A 16,855-nucleotide genomic window follows, 5' to 3' on the forward strand; every position below is an offset into this window, starting at 1 on the left:
ACCAGTTTCCTTATCGTGTCTCTGCTTAGCTCCCTGGCAGGTAGCAATTTGTGGGGCTAGGACAGAATAGTGCCAGGTCCTGAGATAAAGAGGGTACAGCATAGAGGTTAATTTAGGTAAAGACTCAAGACAGTGCAGGGCACCGAGTCAAGGTTTGATAAGTGTTAACTAGCATTTATGACTTTGTTCTTATTATTAAGCCCAGGAAATGCTCCACTCTCCTGAAGAAGTTTATGCAAACAACTCGTAAAGAAGAATGAGCACGAGTGAGGAGAAGTCTGCTTGAGGCCTCCAGACAAGCAGTCTGGTACAACCACAACGGTGGGAGAACTGGGAGAGTCGCCTCATGTCCTTTGCAGGGACGTGAGCCTCAAACACCCAGCCCTGGAAATTCTGCATTGTCCCCATTATGAGCTTTTGAACATTCCTGAATAATACAGGTGCAGGATGGAGCCAGTCTGCTGCAGAATGAGGTTAGTAAGCACCATGCACGTCCAGGCAAGAGCAAGGCCATTTTCACCCATGCAATCAGGCAGATGGGCCCCTGCCGCCGTGTTTCAGGGGTTCTGCCGTGAGCTGGGGCCAGGGAAGTCACTGCAAGGATGGGACGCCGGAGCCCGCCGCCTGAGGACAGCTTTATTTATGCTCTTGCAGAATGTACACGCAGGCCTTGTTTTTCTGGATGATTAGGGAGCCAGCTCACATAGCGTCCGTGGTTCTACATTTAGAATTGTGTCTTCATTCACATTCTTTCCACGCAGCTCACGGCTCCTGGACTGGACGAGAGTGGTCACTTTGCCTGGGCCCGGCCCCTGGAAAGATGCCAGCTCACCTCGACCTCCTGGTCCGGAGCGGGAGCTGAGTTCTCTGGCTGTGCTCCGTGTGGGGGTGGTCCGCCCCGGTATGCCCACCATGACCGAGCCAGATGTGGAGTCCATGGCACAGGGCAGGTAGGGCACAGTGTGGGGGAGACATCGGATTCTGCAGCGGTCAGCTGTGGCCAGGCTAGCTGGACCCCAACCCCCAAGCTCTGAGGGTTCCTGCTCCCAGGTCAGGCTCTTGCCGGGTCAACTGTGTTTTATTGTTCTCTCCCGACCCCTCCTGCTGACGCTAACAAAGCTGCCAGCCACTGTCCTGCCTCCTGAAAGTTCCCTGGGTCACCCTCATGCTTTTCTTTTCTCAGGCAGCCACTTCAAGCAAACACCACCAGCTCCCGCCGCACTGCAAAGCTCACCTCTTCCAGGACCCCAAACCAGACACACGGTCAGGCTCTCCACCTGCGAAGACTTAAAAGTAAGCTGGGGAAGGAATGTGCTGAGGAGCGGGAGGAAAGCAAGTTAGGAAGACCAAGGCCCTGCTGAGTGGTTTCAGCTCCTGTTACTCACACCCCAAAGCAAACACCCCCCGTAAAATGAGATTTAACGATGCAGCCTTCCCTAAAATCTGGAACAAAATTATTTGGGTCATGCACAGATAACATGTGAACTGGCGATGAATTTGTTTCAATGTGTAACAGGAAAAAAAATGAACTAGAACATCAAACCCATGATTTTGCAGGTTTGCAGCAAAGCTCTGTTTTTTAAGAAGTCGCTTTAAATTTTTCTTACAAAAATATAGTAAGTGCTAGTACGGTTGGTTGAAGGTGCAGCAAAAATCATAAAAAAAAAATGACTAACATTTGAGAAGCTTTGCAATATACAAGCATATCCGTGTACATGAATTCATTTGATCTTCAACCCAGCAGAGCTGAGGCAGTCTGTCCATCTTAAAGATGAGTAAACTAAGGCACAGACAGGTTAAGGGGTTTGGCTGGTGTCAGATAGCTAGGAAATACAAGGGGCCAGGGTTCCGAGTCTTTTGGTTGTATTGTGTTGTGTTGTGTTGTGTTGTGTTGCGTTGTTTTAATGCTGGCTCACATCTCAAGTTGATTCTTTCCATTGGCCAGGTTGGCTAGTGTTGGTTTTGACAAGCAGGAGAGGTGGGTGGGGTAGGTAAGATCAAGGGGTTCACTTTGAGCCTCCCTCACACTGTCTCTGAGTACTGATCAGTGAGCAGGTGTCCCTGCAGTCAGGTCCTCAGTTCTCAGGACAAAAGGCAAGCTTTGAGGCTCCAGGGAGGAAAAGGGGCTGGATAATATGCTGGTTGGGGCCTGACCGCTCCAACTGAGGGACAACAAGGAACTGGTCTTTCTGACTTGGTTCAAACTGAAGTGCATAGACCTGAGTCTCTGTGACCCTGGCCACCAGCAGATTCAAGGCTGGAGGTGGTGCCAGGCCCTGAGTTAGGGCTGGGACACAGGTTGCTGGCCATGAGGAGCCCACAAAGCTGGGGGGGCAGTCCACAAATAGATACAGAGATACAGCGCTGTGCAGACTTTCGGGAGCTTTGAGCACCTCGTATAGCAGGGCTCCTGGTGGGGGCCAGCCCCTCCACTTTTCCAGGCCATGGGGCTGGGGGACATGAGAAAAGTCTCTTGGAAACAAAGACAAAAATTCTTGCTTTAAATCCTTGCAGTGAGAGGACCGTCACAGGGCCAACTCGGGGAGGGGAAGGGGGGCTCCCAGGGGTTGGAACAGCATGAGCAAAGGCATAGGGTTGGAAGATGTTGGGGGTCTGCAGGCAGTTTGGAGAGCAGGCAACCCCAGGCTGAGACAGAAAGTGGCCATTGGGCCAGCCCCTCCCAGAGCTGGAGAGGGGAGCTCTCGGCTGGCAGGACGAGACCTGTCCACCAGCACTTGGACCTTGCACACAACGGGGCCTGCCACGGCCCGGCTCACCAAGTAGCCACTTACCTTGCCTCTTCCCTGATTATTTCCCATCCTTCTGAAACTCTCCCCCTGAAATCCCAGCCCGGCCTTCCCCCAGCCTGCAGCTGGGCCTGTTGTTTTGCTCCGAAAGTACAGCAGAGTGCGGCTCCTTACTCGAGGAATGCAGGCCGCGGTCCTCCGCAGGGATGATGAAACAGGCTATTTCTGCCCCGGGACCTCAGCAGGAGTCCGGGCCGGCGCTGGCTCCAAGGCACCCACTATCGTGTATTTTAACGTTTCCCCAAACAAATGTTTTCCTTCGCACCTTGGAGTATTAGTGTTTGAATCTAGGTGCTGAAATAGCTTTCCAAAATCATTCTGGATTGAAGCTGGACTCATGGTTAGGGTCCAGCTCAGCGGCAAGCAATTTCTCACTCCCCAAGTTATCTATTACCAGCGGCCGATTTGGATGTAAAAATAGCTGCTGAGGCTGTTTGTTTAATCTGACTGTTACTTGACACCACGCGGGTGTGCGGTGCGGACTGTTTGCCTCTTCCCCACCAAGAACACCATTTGGTTTCCCCCAGCCGGGTCTCTATTTAGGTACGCTTCATGAACATCCAGTGTCAGGACAACTTCTGGGCCCTGATTTCCCCCAGGTGGGCAGGTCTGTGAGAACAAAGAGGTGTGGGTCTTGACTCCGTCCCCGGCTCCTCTTTGGGCAGCCCAAAGAAGGAGGGAAGAAGTTTCGGCGGCCAGGCAGAGCCAGGCTGCTGGAGGACTCAGGGTTCTCTCCGGTTCCCGGGGAGGCCTGAAGAGCCAGCAGCTGGGCCACACGCAGAGCGGAAGGTAGGCTGCGGACGCTTGGCTGGGTTCTGAGCGGAGGCAGGGAGGCTGGAGCTCCCCGCGGCAGGGACCTTCGCTGGGGGGCCGGCAGTGGTGGGGATGGAGTTCTGAGTCCGGGCGCCGCGCAGGGTGGTGTGAGCCACAAGGGGCACCCTGGGGGCTGAGGTTCTCGGTGGGCTGGGGGTGCCGTGGGTGCCGGATTTCCGTGTGCAGCAGGAGGGGTACGCCGTACAGAGTGCATGATACAGATGTGTGTGACTTTGTCCTTACAGGCGTGTGTCAGGGCGCTTCACTCTCACATGGCCGAGCAGACACGAGCCTGTGGATCGGCCTAAGTCACGCGTTGTCAAACCCGGGGCAACCGCACAGTGACAGGTCCTCAGGCAGGGGACTCACTATCTTGAGACCAGTGCTAGGCTAGGCAGGATCCCCGCAGCTGTAACAAAGAGGACAATTGGTCACTGGGACGTTCTGGCTGGTGGACTCTGGGAATATGTGTGTCCTGAGCACGGAGCCCCCCCACAGTATTCTCCCACACGCTGGGGGTCGTCCACCAGACTCGCGCTTGGCCAAATCTAAAATCGTATCTTTCTTTTCTCATGGAGAATGGATCACTGAGGAGAACAATACTGAATATGTGTGGAAAACTAGATAGCCTTAAAAAATTATTATTTAGGACTTGAAACCCCTCCCACAGATGTTGGTCGTGGAGGAGGCCATGCATATGGGGGGAGGCAGCAGCAAGGACTATATGGGAAATCTCTGTACCTTTCCCTAAATTGCTCAGTTTTACTGCAAATCTAAACTGCTCTAGAAAACAAAAACTATTTTTTAAACTAAATTATAGACCACTTCTTTCAACACATCTAACTTAATTATAATGAACTCTATTTGAAGTAATATTTTTAAAAACCCATAAGTGTAGAAATCCTGGAGAGTAGATTAAACCAATGTTTGTGTTAAATGGGGTCCAATTTGCCAGCATTTGAGTTCCTTCTACAACAGTGGTTACTAAACCACAGCTGTGGGCTGGGCACCTGGTTTTGTAAATAAAGTTTTATTGGCACACAGCCATACTTGTTCATTTACATTTTGCCCATGGCTACAAAGGCTGAGGCCATTTGGCCAACAAACATTAAAACCTTTCCTGAGTGGCCCTTTACAGAAAAAGTTTGCTGACCCCAGTTGTACAAGCACACTCCTTGAGATGGGTCAATCTGGTACCCACACCAAAAAAAGCAGGGAAATGTCCAGCTGCTAAAACAGCCTGTCAGCTGGACCCTTCAGGATCCGAAGCTGGCTCAGGAGCCCCAGCCCATCCTCGGGGCTGGTTTTTCCAGACTGGCTGGTACAGGAAATATTCCGTTTGACACTGGGAGGTTAGCTTTGCTGTGGATTGTGGCCTGGGCCGAGCAGGGCAGACTGTGCTTATCAGGATGGTTTATAAATAGACATCTCCGGGTGACCCGAGTCCGGCGTGCTTCTGCCCCTGGGTCTTTGAGAGGAGGACAATTGTGCCTGCTGTTTGGTGACCAGAAGCTGGTTGGGATGGGAGCAACTGTGAGCACTGGGAGGAAAGGGGGCTGGTGGATGCTGGGTCCTGGAAACAGGGGCTTGGATCTCCTGGCGAGCTGGGGAGACAGGTGTGTGCGGAGGAGACCGGGAAGGCTACAGAGGGCCACCAGTCCTCAGAGGAGGAACGCGTCCACGCTGGGGTCTTTTCACCACAACGCAGGCAAGTGTCTTGGCATTTTCTGCTTCTTCGCTCCTGACCCTGAAAGGCCCTAGAGACCCTTACAGAAAGGGGAAGCCCCACGTCTGGAAATAGCCCTTTTCCTCCAGGCTATGCCAGAAATCTCAGTAACTGACACCTGCCAGCCAGTGGAGACAGGGCTGGGCCATCTTCTTCACTGTCTCTTGGGATTTCACTCTGTCTGCCGAGAGTTACTGGAGAGTTGCAAAGGGCTTTAAGAGAAGGTGGCCCTCGTGGAGACATCAGAGCTGATATTTCCTAACAGGCTATAGAAGATCTTGGTTTTACTTCCATTTGAGAGTTTAAACCACATTTCACCAAATCCAGCCAATCTGTAACCCTACAACTCAATCGTATGTTTCATTCAGTTAGTTGGAAAAACTGCTTGTCAAAATACCTTTTAATTTCTACTTGGTTCCCAGGGGTTGCATGATACCAGCTGGTGAGGACAGATGGGGGTTGGGGGAACACAAGGAACTTGTCAAAACACATAGATCAAGACCCAAAAACGGAGACCAGGGAGCACTGCTGAGCTGTGTCACCCCCAATGTAAGTCATCGGTATCATCATGGAATATTCCCTAGAGGGGGCTGCGTGTGTGAGTGATGCGTGTCCGCTATTCAAGGCGGAGGCAGAGCAGTTCTCCGCTGACCTCGGCTCTCAGGTGGGAGACTGAAGACCACTTGGCGCAAAGGGCATTCCCTTCCAAGCCTGCAGCAGTCAGCCTTGGAGAGTTTGGCTACAGAGTCGGAGTGTCTGGGAATCTGACAGCAAGTCCAATCCACCAATAGTAACCTTCTCCCCAGCACTTGACAGACAGACCTCTCTTCCCTAGTAGGAAAGGGAAGGGACCCTTCTGGACCACAGCACATGGAAGCGGGGAGTTGCTGTGTCCTCCATTCTCTGCATGGCCATCCCTCCAGACTCTGGCCCAGAGAAGACAAGCACATCGCAGGTGCCTGGGGCCTAGAAGGGCTTCCAAATCCCATGGAGACACCGCACATGGTGCCAGCAGGAGCCCAGGGGCTCTGCCAGCTGGATGCTCTTCCCTGCCTCAGTTGGTCCCTCCCATCCCTGAGGAGCCCCTTCCAGGGTCAGCTTGAGCTTCTGAGGGACTGCAAGGCTGAGCGTTGTAACAGAGGAATTTCATCTCAGCCATGCCTTTGCCTGGAGCTTCAGAAGGCAAGGCGGAGAGGAAACAGATTTGCTTGAGTGGCGCAGTGCTCTCCCTACTCCCTGCTGACTGTGGACGCCGGTTTCGTGCCTTGCACCTTGGGGCCCTGCCTGAGACAGCCAGCTCATGCTGGAGCTGCCCCTGGGTCTGCCCTCAGCTGGTGCAGCCTGGCCACAGGCAGCACCAGCGGCTGGTCCCCTCACCTGGCCCTGTCGGCCCCTCTCTGGGGCAGGTCAAGCCTAACGGCCACAGAGATCAAGAAATGAGAATTCAAACCCACTGGGCTAAAGCCACCAGCTCAGGGCCACTTCTGTCCCTGCGTGCCCACCGTTTTCATCAGGTCCATCCCTGGCTGCCTGGCTCCCATGTGCAGAGCTCTTGCGTAGACTGTCTGGGGTTTACTGCCAGCCTCATCCGGCGTGGTAGGTCTGAGGTTCCCCTTGCAAGGGCAGGACCTGCAGCTTAGAGAAGTTCAGTAACCTGCCCCAGGGTGCACGCAGTTAATGAGGTGCTAAGATGCAAACCTGGGACCTGAGTCCAAAGCCTATGTCTTTTCCATCCAGAAGAGTCTCTACGAGGAGGCCAGTCCACTTACCAAAGAGTCAAAACCTTCGTGGAGAACCCATGCACGCCCAGACAGTCTCCTGCCCTTAGAGCCTCAGAGGCTCCCTGCTGCCCCAGGAGCCCTGCGGAGGTGCTCAGCAGGGGCCCTGGGGATGGGCAGATCCAGATTCACAGTCCAGCTCCACCCTTTGTAGCCAGCCCCTGGGCCTCACCTTCCTCCTCTGTAAAATGGGAATACCAACCAATGAGACGTTATCTCAAGGGCTCCTTCATGTATGAACTGAGCAAACATATGAAAAGTACCAGGCACATAATAAATATGACAACTGCTTTCTCAACTGCCCTATTTGTTGGGTTTTTTCTCTCTTGCTTAAACCCCAGCTTGGAGTTGGAGTTTTCCTTCCAGAGGTGACTAAAGAAAAACCCCAATGTTTCAGGGCTCAGCTGATTCGGCTTCCTTGCTCAGCCGTAGAGCAGCTGGCATCATGCAGGACTGACCCAACCTCACAGTGGCCGCTGGACATTCACGCATCATTATTACCTTCCCTCAAACACCAAAGAGCGTCACGGATCTGTGCACCATTAGCACTTGGGGTGGAGGACTCAGCCCGAGAGGGGAAGTCATGTTCCCACCCACACAGCAACGTGGGCAGGGTCTGGGTGACTCCGTGCACACCGACAGCAGCCAGGACGCCCTGCTGTGCCCCAGCAGCAACCCCCCCTCTCCACCAAGGGAAAGAAGGGAGATTAAAGCTTTACTTAATTTTATCTAATTTAAATTTACTGACTAGGGCAAGGGTAGGAGTCTAAATTGTAACTGAGCATGGAAGGATTCCTCGAATTGCTTTGGGTGACTGCCTAGGAGCTGCAGACCCAAGAGGTTCCCCAAGGGGAACTCCCTACAAGCACCAACACTGCGAAAGGTCAGCTGAGATCCCATCTAAGAATGAGGGAGCTGAGTGGCTTGCTAAGGCAGGGAAACCAGGCGGAGAGGGCACGCATGAGGGCGGATCCCAGGACAGGGAAGCCCTCTCTGCACACTGGTCAGTCACTGCCTTGCTTATGTGGCGAAAGGCAACATCATCCTAGGGACCCTCGTGCCCCTGGCCCTAAGTGGGGCGAGACGTGTGGTGGGGAGGTTAGCGACATTTACGGACAGCCACTAGGTGCCAGCCACTTCACTGACAGAAATTCATTAGGTCCTCACTATGACCCCATGGGGCAGTACGACTGTTAGTCTCATTTTACAGATGAGGAAACCGAGGCACGAATAGGGTTTATAACTTGCAGAGGGTCACTCACAGCTAGCATAACCAGGACCCGTGCCCAAGGGGGTCTGGCATCAGGCCATGCCCTACCCACCATGTTATACTGCCCCCGTCTGGGGATTAGAAATGATGCCAGCTGGCATTTCGTGAGCACCTACTTTGTGCTTTACACACATGCGCTCCTTTAATGCGCTCAGCAGACCTGTTGGTGGGTGCTGCTACCACTGACGGAGATATGGGATTCCTTCCCTGCGCTGTCCCCTTCAAAAACCTGAGGTCTCTGGAGTGCTAGAAGCTTCCATTCATGGAGTCCTTATGCTGTGCAAATCTCCTCTGGGCTCTCGATATTTTTTTTACCCCCACCCTTCACAACCACCCAATGCAGTGGGTATTATTCCAGATGAAGGATTGAAGGCTCAGAGAGGGGAGGCAATGTGTCGAGGTCACACGGGGCTAGAAAAGGGGACTCCTGGTCTGACTCTAAATCCCATGCTCCTTCCACCACACTCTGCTTACTGCGCCAGCAGGACCAGGTGGGTGTCACGCACACGCAGCGGCCAAAGCTGTCTTGCAGCTGCCTTCGCACAAGCCCTGCCCCGTGAGACCGCCCTCCTTCCACCTGCTGGACCTGCAGCTTGCACTCGCCTCTGCGGCTCTCCCCTCGCAGGCAATAGTCCCTTGAGGAGGGCAGCATTTCCGAATCACCTCTGTACCCCACTCAAGCACCGCCTGCCCAGAGCCAGCCTAGAGCACGGCAGACATAGCCCAGACCGCAGTGCTGGAAACCGTGGAGCCCAAGGGGCCCCAGAGCCTCTGGCTTATCAGTACAACCTCCCAAAAAGGGATACAGCCTCCAACCCAGGGCAGCGGAGCTCCAAGTGTGGCCCCAAGGCTGACCGCACCAGCATCCCCCGTGCCCCGCCCCGACCTCCTGAGTGGGCATCTCTGGGGTGGGGCCTGGCCTGCTACCAAGGCCTCTGGGGCCTTCAAGGAGGACCACTGCCTTAGAGAAGGAAAGGGGACAAGGTCCCCGTGTTGTTCTCAAACGTAGTAGGAGATGTTCCAGAAGCTGATCTTTTTCCTTCAACTCCAGCTGTAGTTCTAAATAACTTTGCCTGTTGAGAGAGCGTTTTTCAAGTGTTCATTTTTAGAAGGATAACCTGGGTAGCCACATCGGAATTCTTTTTCTTGCCACTGTAAAGCATCCCATGAGGAATTCCATGAAGATGGCAAGACGGTTATCAGTACCCCACGGCAGGAAAGTTGTCTCTCCTTCCCTGGAAGAGCTGCCACACCCCTTGGAGAAAGGACAGCTGTCATCTACCACGCACACATCTCCCATCTACTTCCAACCTCCAGCAGGAAGTGAGAGGCCAGGGATAGCCGGGCTCTGACAAGTGTGTGTGTGTGTGTATGTGTGCCCTCAGGGAGTGTAGGAACTCCTGGGTTTAGGACTTCCCCGACTCCCCATGTGAGGCCCTTCCCCCATCCCAGAAAGTCCTGCCCTCCTGGCTGCGCAGGGCCGAGAAAGATGGCACCCTCCAGTATGCTCCCTGAAGGACAGCCAGGTACAACGGATGCCATCTCGAGCTTTGCCAAAGCAAATACTCCCTGATGGGAAGACGAGAGCCACTGAAGGTAAAAGAGAAGGTGCCAAGAGAGAAGTTGCTGCCCGCCCCCACGCCACCCTGCGTGGACACCATGGCAGATGGTGACATCCCCAGAAACCCAAAGCCTCGCTCGGCCTTTCCTGCATAGGAAGGGCAGAGCCATGTAGCACAGACACCTGAGTCTGAATCCCAACGCTGGCGCTCTCTGGCTGTGTGACCTTGAGCGAGTTCCTCAACTTCTCTGACCTGCAATTTTCCCAGCTCAAATTCCTTCAGCACCAGCCCTACCTAACTTGCCTCTGGTTGTGACCACTGAGCAAGATCACGGATTCCAAGTGTGTGGCAGGCAGTAGAAGCCGGATAAACGGGATGGACACCTGGAACTGCCAGCCGGGAGCTGGGGCTCAGCCGTGGCTCTTCCAGCACTGCTTCTCCGCCTTTGCCAACCAGCCCCACGGCACTAGTTTACAGCTGGGGAAATTGGGCTCACAGATGGTGAGGAGAACGCTGCAGCACCCCTGACCCTGTGGTCTGGGCACCCTGCCCAAGCCTGGGACACTCCAGTGCTGCTTTCAGGGGTGGTGTCCATCCCCAAATTTCTTGGCTCTCTTCTCAGGGGCTGGAAAGAGGATGGGTGCTGAGGGACACCCCACTCCCAACAAACCCAAGTGTCTCTTCGCCTGGGACCCCCTGAAGGGACCTCCTCTCTGGACAAGGCTCTCCAAGGTGGAGGTCAGGCTGTTGGTTACAATCATTTCTCCCTGCAAGACCTGCTTCATGAGCCACAGGGCCTTCGCGAGCACTGGGCTGCTGGGTTCCCCTCCCCATCAGCCCCAGCCTACGAAAAGACGGAGGCCCAGAAACATGGAGTGACTTGTCCCAAGTCTGTCTGACTCTGGAGCCCATAGCTGGAGAGCCACAACTGCAGTGAGGGACGGGGCAGGCTTTCATGCTTCTGCACCCCATATGCAGGATCTCGGGTATGATGGGGTGCGGGCAATAAGACAACCTATGACCGAGGGTCTTAAGATGAGCTCCAAGGAGACTTGGGGGTGAGAACCAAGAGTGTGGGGGCTGCAGGTGGCCAGGGATGGGGTGGTCCTGAGCAGAGGTTCTCAGGCTGCAGGAGGCACTTCAGAAGCTCCTGGAGGCACCCCCTTAAATACAGGTTGCAGGCACCGTCTCCCTCTCAGCAGCCCCAGGTTCAAACCCCACGCCCTCAGGTAGTAAACTTCTCTGGGCTCCAGGTTCCTCCGCTGTGAAGAACAAAAGTAATTTCCACCCCTCAAGGCTGTTGCAAATATTAATTACATAATAACAAACATGAGTCAGTAATACTGGAGTATATAAAGCGCTTGTCTTATGCCAGGTACTCGGTACATGGGGATTTCTCTTATTCATTCGTTTGCTCCTTTGACAAAAGCACAGGCACTGACAGGGACTGGGGACACAGCACTGAAGCAAAGACAAGGCCTGGCCTGTAAACCCGCCCCCGAGGTGGTCTCCCCTGCTGTCCCACACGATTCTGGTCAGACCCTGCCAGTCACAGCGTTTGGGCCTCGGGTCTCCATTTCTCCATCCAAATGAAAACCGAGCATCACTGCAAACAGGGCAGCAGCACTGGGCCCTGACCAGCAACGTCTGGAGTCCAGACAATGTCTGGTCCAGAGGAGTTTACAAAAAACACTGCAGATCAGAACTCATTATTAGGTCTGAAATCACTTACCAAATTGCAAATGGGGGTTTTTTTTTAATGAAAGAATAGAATAGAATAGAATAGAATAGAATAGAATAGAATAGAATAGAATAGAATAGAATAGAATAGAATTGGAGTAAATCGGAGTAGTACAGATAAGCAGGTTGAGTTTTGCTTCATGAATTTTCCTTGATCTACAGTTGACCCTTAAATGATGAGGGGGTTGGGGTGCCAACACCCACCCCGTGCAGTCAAAAGTCAAGATTTTTTTTACTCCCCCAAAACTTACCCACTGATAACATAAACAATGAACACATATTTTGTATGTTACATGTATTATATGCTGCATTCTTACAAAAAAGTAAGCTAGAGGAAAGAAAATGTTAAGAAACTCATAAGGAAGTGCATTGACAGCACTGGACTGGATTTATTGGAAAAGTCTGGGTATACGTGGACCCTTGCAGTCCAAAGCCATGTTGTTCAAAGGTCAACTGTATATGTCTCTGAGCAGTTTCCGTACCAGGATGTGAATATTTCCTACTGCTTGTTGAAGGAAACACAAGCAAGGATGAAATTTCCGCTCCTGGGAGACCTGTAGCCAAGGGCATGCACATAATTCCCTCGGTGTCCAGTGGCCAAATGTTGAAACACAGGTCTGTGGTGCCCGGGGCTCCCTGGGCCTCCTTCTGGTGCCGGCATCCCCTGGCCGGGGGAGGACCCACGAGCTGGTGAGTCACATGGCTCCAGGCATCTGGAGACTCAGGCAGTGGCTGCCACTGACTTCGTGACAATTCCTTCCTACGGCCCTCTCCAGCGTGGGGAGCAGCCCTGAGGGCTGAGCAGAGCCGCCTTGTACTTTCCTGCTTCTATTGTACAGGTAAAGGCAGAAGGGAAGTGGCTGGCCCAAGACAACCCTGACTTGGTCCCGGGGCTCCAGCTCTTTCTACTGCCTAGAACTGCCCATTTGATGGCTATCTCATTTCAGTTCCTACCATTTCCAGAATTTAAGGCAAGATGTTCTTGGGAAATATGGAAAGGATGACTGACTGACTGGAAGAATGAATGAATGAATGAATGAATGAATGAATGAATGAATGATGTTCCAGTGGCAGGGCTATGCTTTTTCCTTGATTCCATAACAGCAGTTCTCAACCAGGGGTGATTTTGCCCCAGGGGACTTCAGCAAAGTCAATAGTGCCAAGTTGAGAACCCCAGTTTTTTATACACAGGTGCATGGCATTGGCTTCATTTTACAGATGAGAAAACTGAGGCTCACAGACTTGCCATCATTTAGCCAAGGTCATACCCAGTGAATGTAGAGGAGCACCAGGTCCTGGCCCACACCCAGGTGGACCCACACTTTTGGCGATGCCTGTGTTTCTGAAAGAGCTGTGTATCTGCCTGCCAAAGGCTGCCTGGCCTGCGAGTAGATACAGCCCTTGGGGTTCGTGTTGGGTCTGGCCACTGAGGCTGGGACCCTCGGCCTCTGCAGCGAACATCTGGTGGAGCAGGGCCGAGAAGCCCGGGGTGCCAGGCCTGAGTTCCCACCTGGTGGAAGGAGTGTCCAAAGACAGCTCTGGCTGCGTCCAGGCCATTCAGCCCCCAGGAGCTCCAGGGAGTGATCCCCGACAACACCTGCCACCAGAGATGGTCAGAAACAGTGCTGCGGAGAGCCTTTGCAGAGTGAGACCCCTGCCCCAGGATCCTTATCAAAGCACTGGAGGATTCAGAGGCTCCCAGAGCCCCTGCACCACACGGTGGCCCACAGGCAGCAGGACGTCAGCCACTGAAACCAGCCAGCGCTACAGGGCAAGAACTTTGCCCCAGACAGCCAGTTGTTAAACTTTGCTCAGCCCCCAGTCACACAATCAGCGAACAGAAACAGGAGCCGGGAGGGGCAGCTTGCTGAGTCTTTGAACTCAGCCCATCTCTCCACCTCTCTCGTACCTCCCCTTGCCTCTGTATCTTGCTTCTCCCCTCTCCTTCTGCGACAGGGCCCCCCGCTGGGTGTGTGATGCCAGGGGCCATCACCCTCCCTTTGTGGTGAGCTTGGTGAGACCAGGCCTTGCCTTCCCCTCTGCCAGACTCCCTGACCTCTCACTGCAGACCTGGGTCATTCTCAGAGGCTCCCGAGGAAATGTCCCATCCAGACACAGCAGACTGGGAATCCAGGAGGGAAGGGGGTGCAGGCTGGGCTGAGCTCCAGGGAGAAAGTAGCGGAATGCCAACAGTAGCTACGATCACCTGCCCACAAGTGGCTCTGTGAGCCCAGCCAGCCCAGACATGCTGCTTCATTCAGCCACATTCCCTGTGACTCCTGGTCTCCTACACAGGGCAGGGCTTTGAGGCCCCTTGTATGTGATGTGATTCAGGGAGGACTCAGACACACGCCCGCCCAGGGCTGCCATCAGGACCCCCGGTGCCAACCACACTGTGTTCCCGGGTCTAGTGGAAGCTGGCCTTGTCCTCTTCCAGGGCATAGGAGTCCAGGGGTCAGTCTGAGAGCCTGTGGCTTTCCCAGTTTAGTTCCTAGGTTGGGGACATTCAAACAGACCAGGATGCAGGCCAATCCTCCACCCCTGCTCACAAGTTCCAGACCAGTGGAGCCAAAATGGCCCAAGCAGATGCACGATGACCCAGGTGCAAATCAAAGCTGCGTGTTCCGTGGGGGCGACACTGCCCACTGGAAGCCAACCGGAGGCAATCGGAGGTAAATGCAGCCCAATACCCTTAGTGACTCACCGCAGCTCCCCGAGGCAGGGCCCCGGTGAGCTCTGCCACAACCCCATCTCCAGCCCTGGAACAGGGGGCGCACAGTAATGCTCTGGGGGTGCTCGCCAAGTGAAGGAGTGCGCGACAGACCTTCCGGTTGGCCTTACAAGAGCCCCCGTGTTCTTCCAGTAGAATGTAATGACCTTGAGATTTCTGATTTCCCAGAGTTAAAAGGGATTAAAAGGATAGAGCCATCATCACACTAGGGATGGCTGAGGACGAGTCGTCATGGGGCCGGGAGGCAGGGCCCAGGAGCCGAAGACCGGCAGTCGCAGCGCCAACACTCTGCAAGACCCAGCAGGCAATCCAGGTGGAGCCTCAGTTCCCACCTCTGTAAGGTGGGGAAACGGGCCTACCCTGCCGGGTTTCCGTGAGGAATGAGTGAGAGCAGCACACACAGCAGTGGGTCTGAGGCCTGCCGCACTGTAGACACTTGACATGCATCTGCTTCCCCCGCCAAAGGACCCCAACTAAGGAACAATGTTGCCATCACTGTTAGCCTCGTAAAATATAGGATGTAGACAAGGACATTCTCTTTGAAACTGCCAAGTGAGAGGGCTGTTGGCAATTGCACAGAGAGGTCCAGAGTTTGGCCCAAGACTGACCAGCAGGGCAGGCGTCCAGAGCAAGGCACGTGCCTGGGCTGGGCTGGTGAAGGCTGCCTGTGGGACATCTGTGCATTCATGAGCTGGAACAGGGCCCGTCAGCACACAGGCAGGGGGCTGTCATGATTCCCTACACTGAACTGCTCTTCAAGGCGTGCCCACCTCAACAGCTCCAAGAACCACCCAGAAAGACCAAGAGGCATCAATTCCAATTTGCTGGGCCTTCAGGGTGTGATAAAGCCAACCCCTGTCATCTCCACCAGCTTCCTGCCTCCCCTTTACTGAGAAGTGAAAACACCATTCAATTAAGGTAATTAAATCCACCCAAAGAGCTCAGGCTCAAAAACCACACTACAGGCAAGTGGTCAAACCCAGCAGCAAAGCAAACCCCAATGGCTTCCTGTGCAAAGACGGGCAGGGACCAGAGGGGAGTGAAGTGGCCTCCCAAGGAGCTCGAGAGCATCCCGCCCGGCTCTGCGAGGCCCCCCGAACCTTCCTGCCGTCTGCCGCCCCGACAGGAGGGCCCTCTGCTTACCAGCCAAACCTCCATTCTTACGGTTGTCACGGAAACTGGAGCTGAGCAGATCCCTGGGAGGTAATTAGAAACAAAAAGCCTCCTTTTCTCCATCCTCGACCTCACTTCCCCCCTTGAACTGCAGTCCAGGAGCCGAAGACACACCCATGTGCTCCTCACCCCATGAAGCAGAGGGTCAGGGATGCTCCCGGAGGAAGCTCAGGGTAACCAAGTGGTGAGCCTGAGCTGAATCCTGGCCTGCGTCCTCTTGTCTACGTGCTGTGTGACACCAAAAAACATCCCGCACCTCTCTGTGTCTTTCCTTCTCCACCTGGAAAACGGTGACCATAAGGCCTGCTTGCCCCACCTCAAAGGGATCTTGAGGATCAAACAAGATAATGGCCGCCAAACTTGTCCCGAACTGCAGGGTGACACAGAAACATGAGTCAACATGACTCACTGAGCTGGCCTCCACTGATGGTGATCCGCTTTGGGTTCCAAAAGTTGGTGAGGACCTCGGGCTGCCAGATTAAAAAAACAGGATGTCCAGTGAAATTTGAATTTCAGATAAAAAATGACTACCTATTTTTAGTGTAAGTATGTGATGATTAATTTTATTTTTTTTTAAGATTTTATTTATTTATTTGACAGAGATGGAGACAGCCAGCAAGAGAGGGAACACAAGCAGGGGGAATGGGAGAGGAAGCAGCAGGCTCATGGCAGAGGAGCCTGATGTGGGGCTCGATCCCACAACGCCGGGATCACGCCCTGAGCCGAAGGCAGATGCTTAACCGCTGTGCCACCCAGGCGCCCCGTGATGATTAATTTTAGGGAGAACTCTGACTAATACGAAGTATATCCCACTATCACACGGGACACGCTCATACTCGGTTGGTTGTTTATCTGGAATTCAAATTTCACTGGATGTCCTGTATTTTTCGTTGGCTCAATTTGGCAACCCAGCCCCGAGAAATCAGCAACGGCGCCCACTAGGGAGGGGACCGACTCCAGGACCACACAGGCCTGGGTCCCAAGCCCAGCTCGGTCACTCACTAGTGGTGTGACACGGAATGTTCGCTTCACCTGTCTGAGCGTCCGCTGTCTCATCCCAGAAAGGAAGCTGATAGGGCCACACAGGCCCTCATGGTGCCGGGGCTGGGGCCTCCGAGAGGGAGGCCCGTCACACTTGTTCAGCTGTGCGGCTTGGATGAGTTGCTGTACGTGGAGCATCTGGAGAAGGGCCTGTAGACGGTGGTGGATATGAGTCCCCTCCTCCAGCCACTTGTGTCCTCAATGCCAGGGACAG

At 53.9% G+C, this 16,855-nt stretch overlaps 1 protein-coding gene across 4 annotated transcripts in view; it reads left to right on the forward strand.

Annotated features, from left to right (window-relative positions):
• The first annotated feature begins 858 nt into the window (after positions 1-858).
• C6H10orf71 (chromosome 6 C10orf71 homolog) overlaps positions 859-16,855 on the forward strand; it is a 30,891-nt gene continuing 14,894 nt past the window's right edge. The window contains exons 1-2 of one of the 4 annotated variants that reach the window (XM_019807869.2): positions 859-950; positions 1,184-1,293. The gene's annotated coding sequence lies outside the window, so the exon portion shown is untranslated. Of the gene's footprint in view, positions 951-980; positions 1,051-1,183; positions 1,294-3,351; positions 3,597-16,855 lie in introns of those variants that run through there. The other 3 variants (XM_019807872.2, XM_019807871.2, XM_002927120.3) reach the window with 3 other exon arrangements.

Source organism: Ailuropoda melanoleuca, chromosome 6 (genome assembly GCF_002007445.2).
Source record: "Ailuropoda melanoleuca isolate Jingjing chromosome 6, ASM200744v2, whole genome shotgun sequence".
Lineage (NCBI taxonomy): Eukaryota > Metazoa > Chordata > Mammalia > Carnivora > Ursidae > Ailuropoda > Ailuropoda melanoleuca.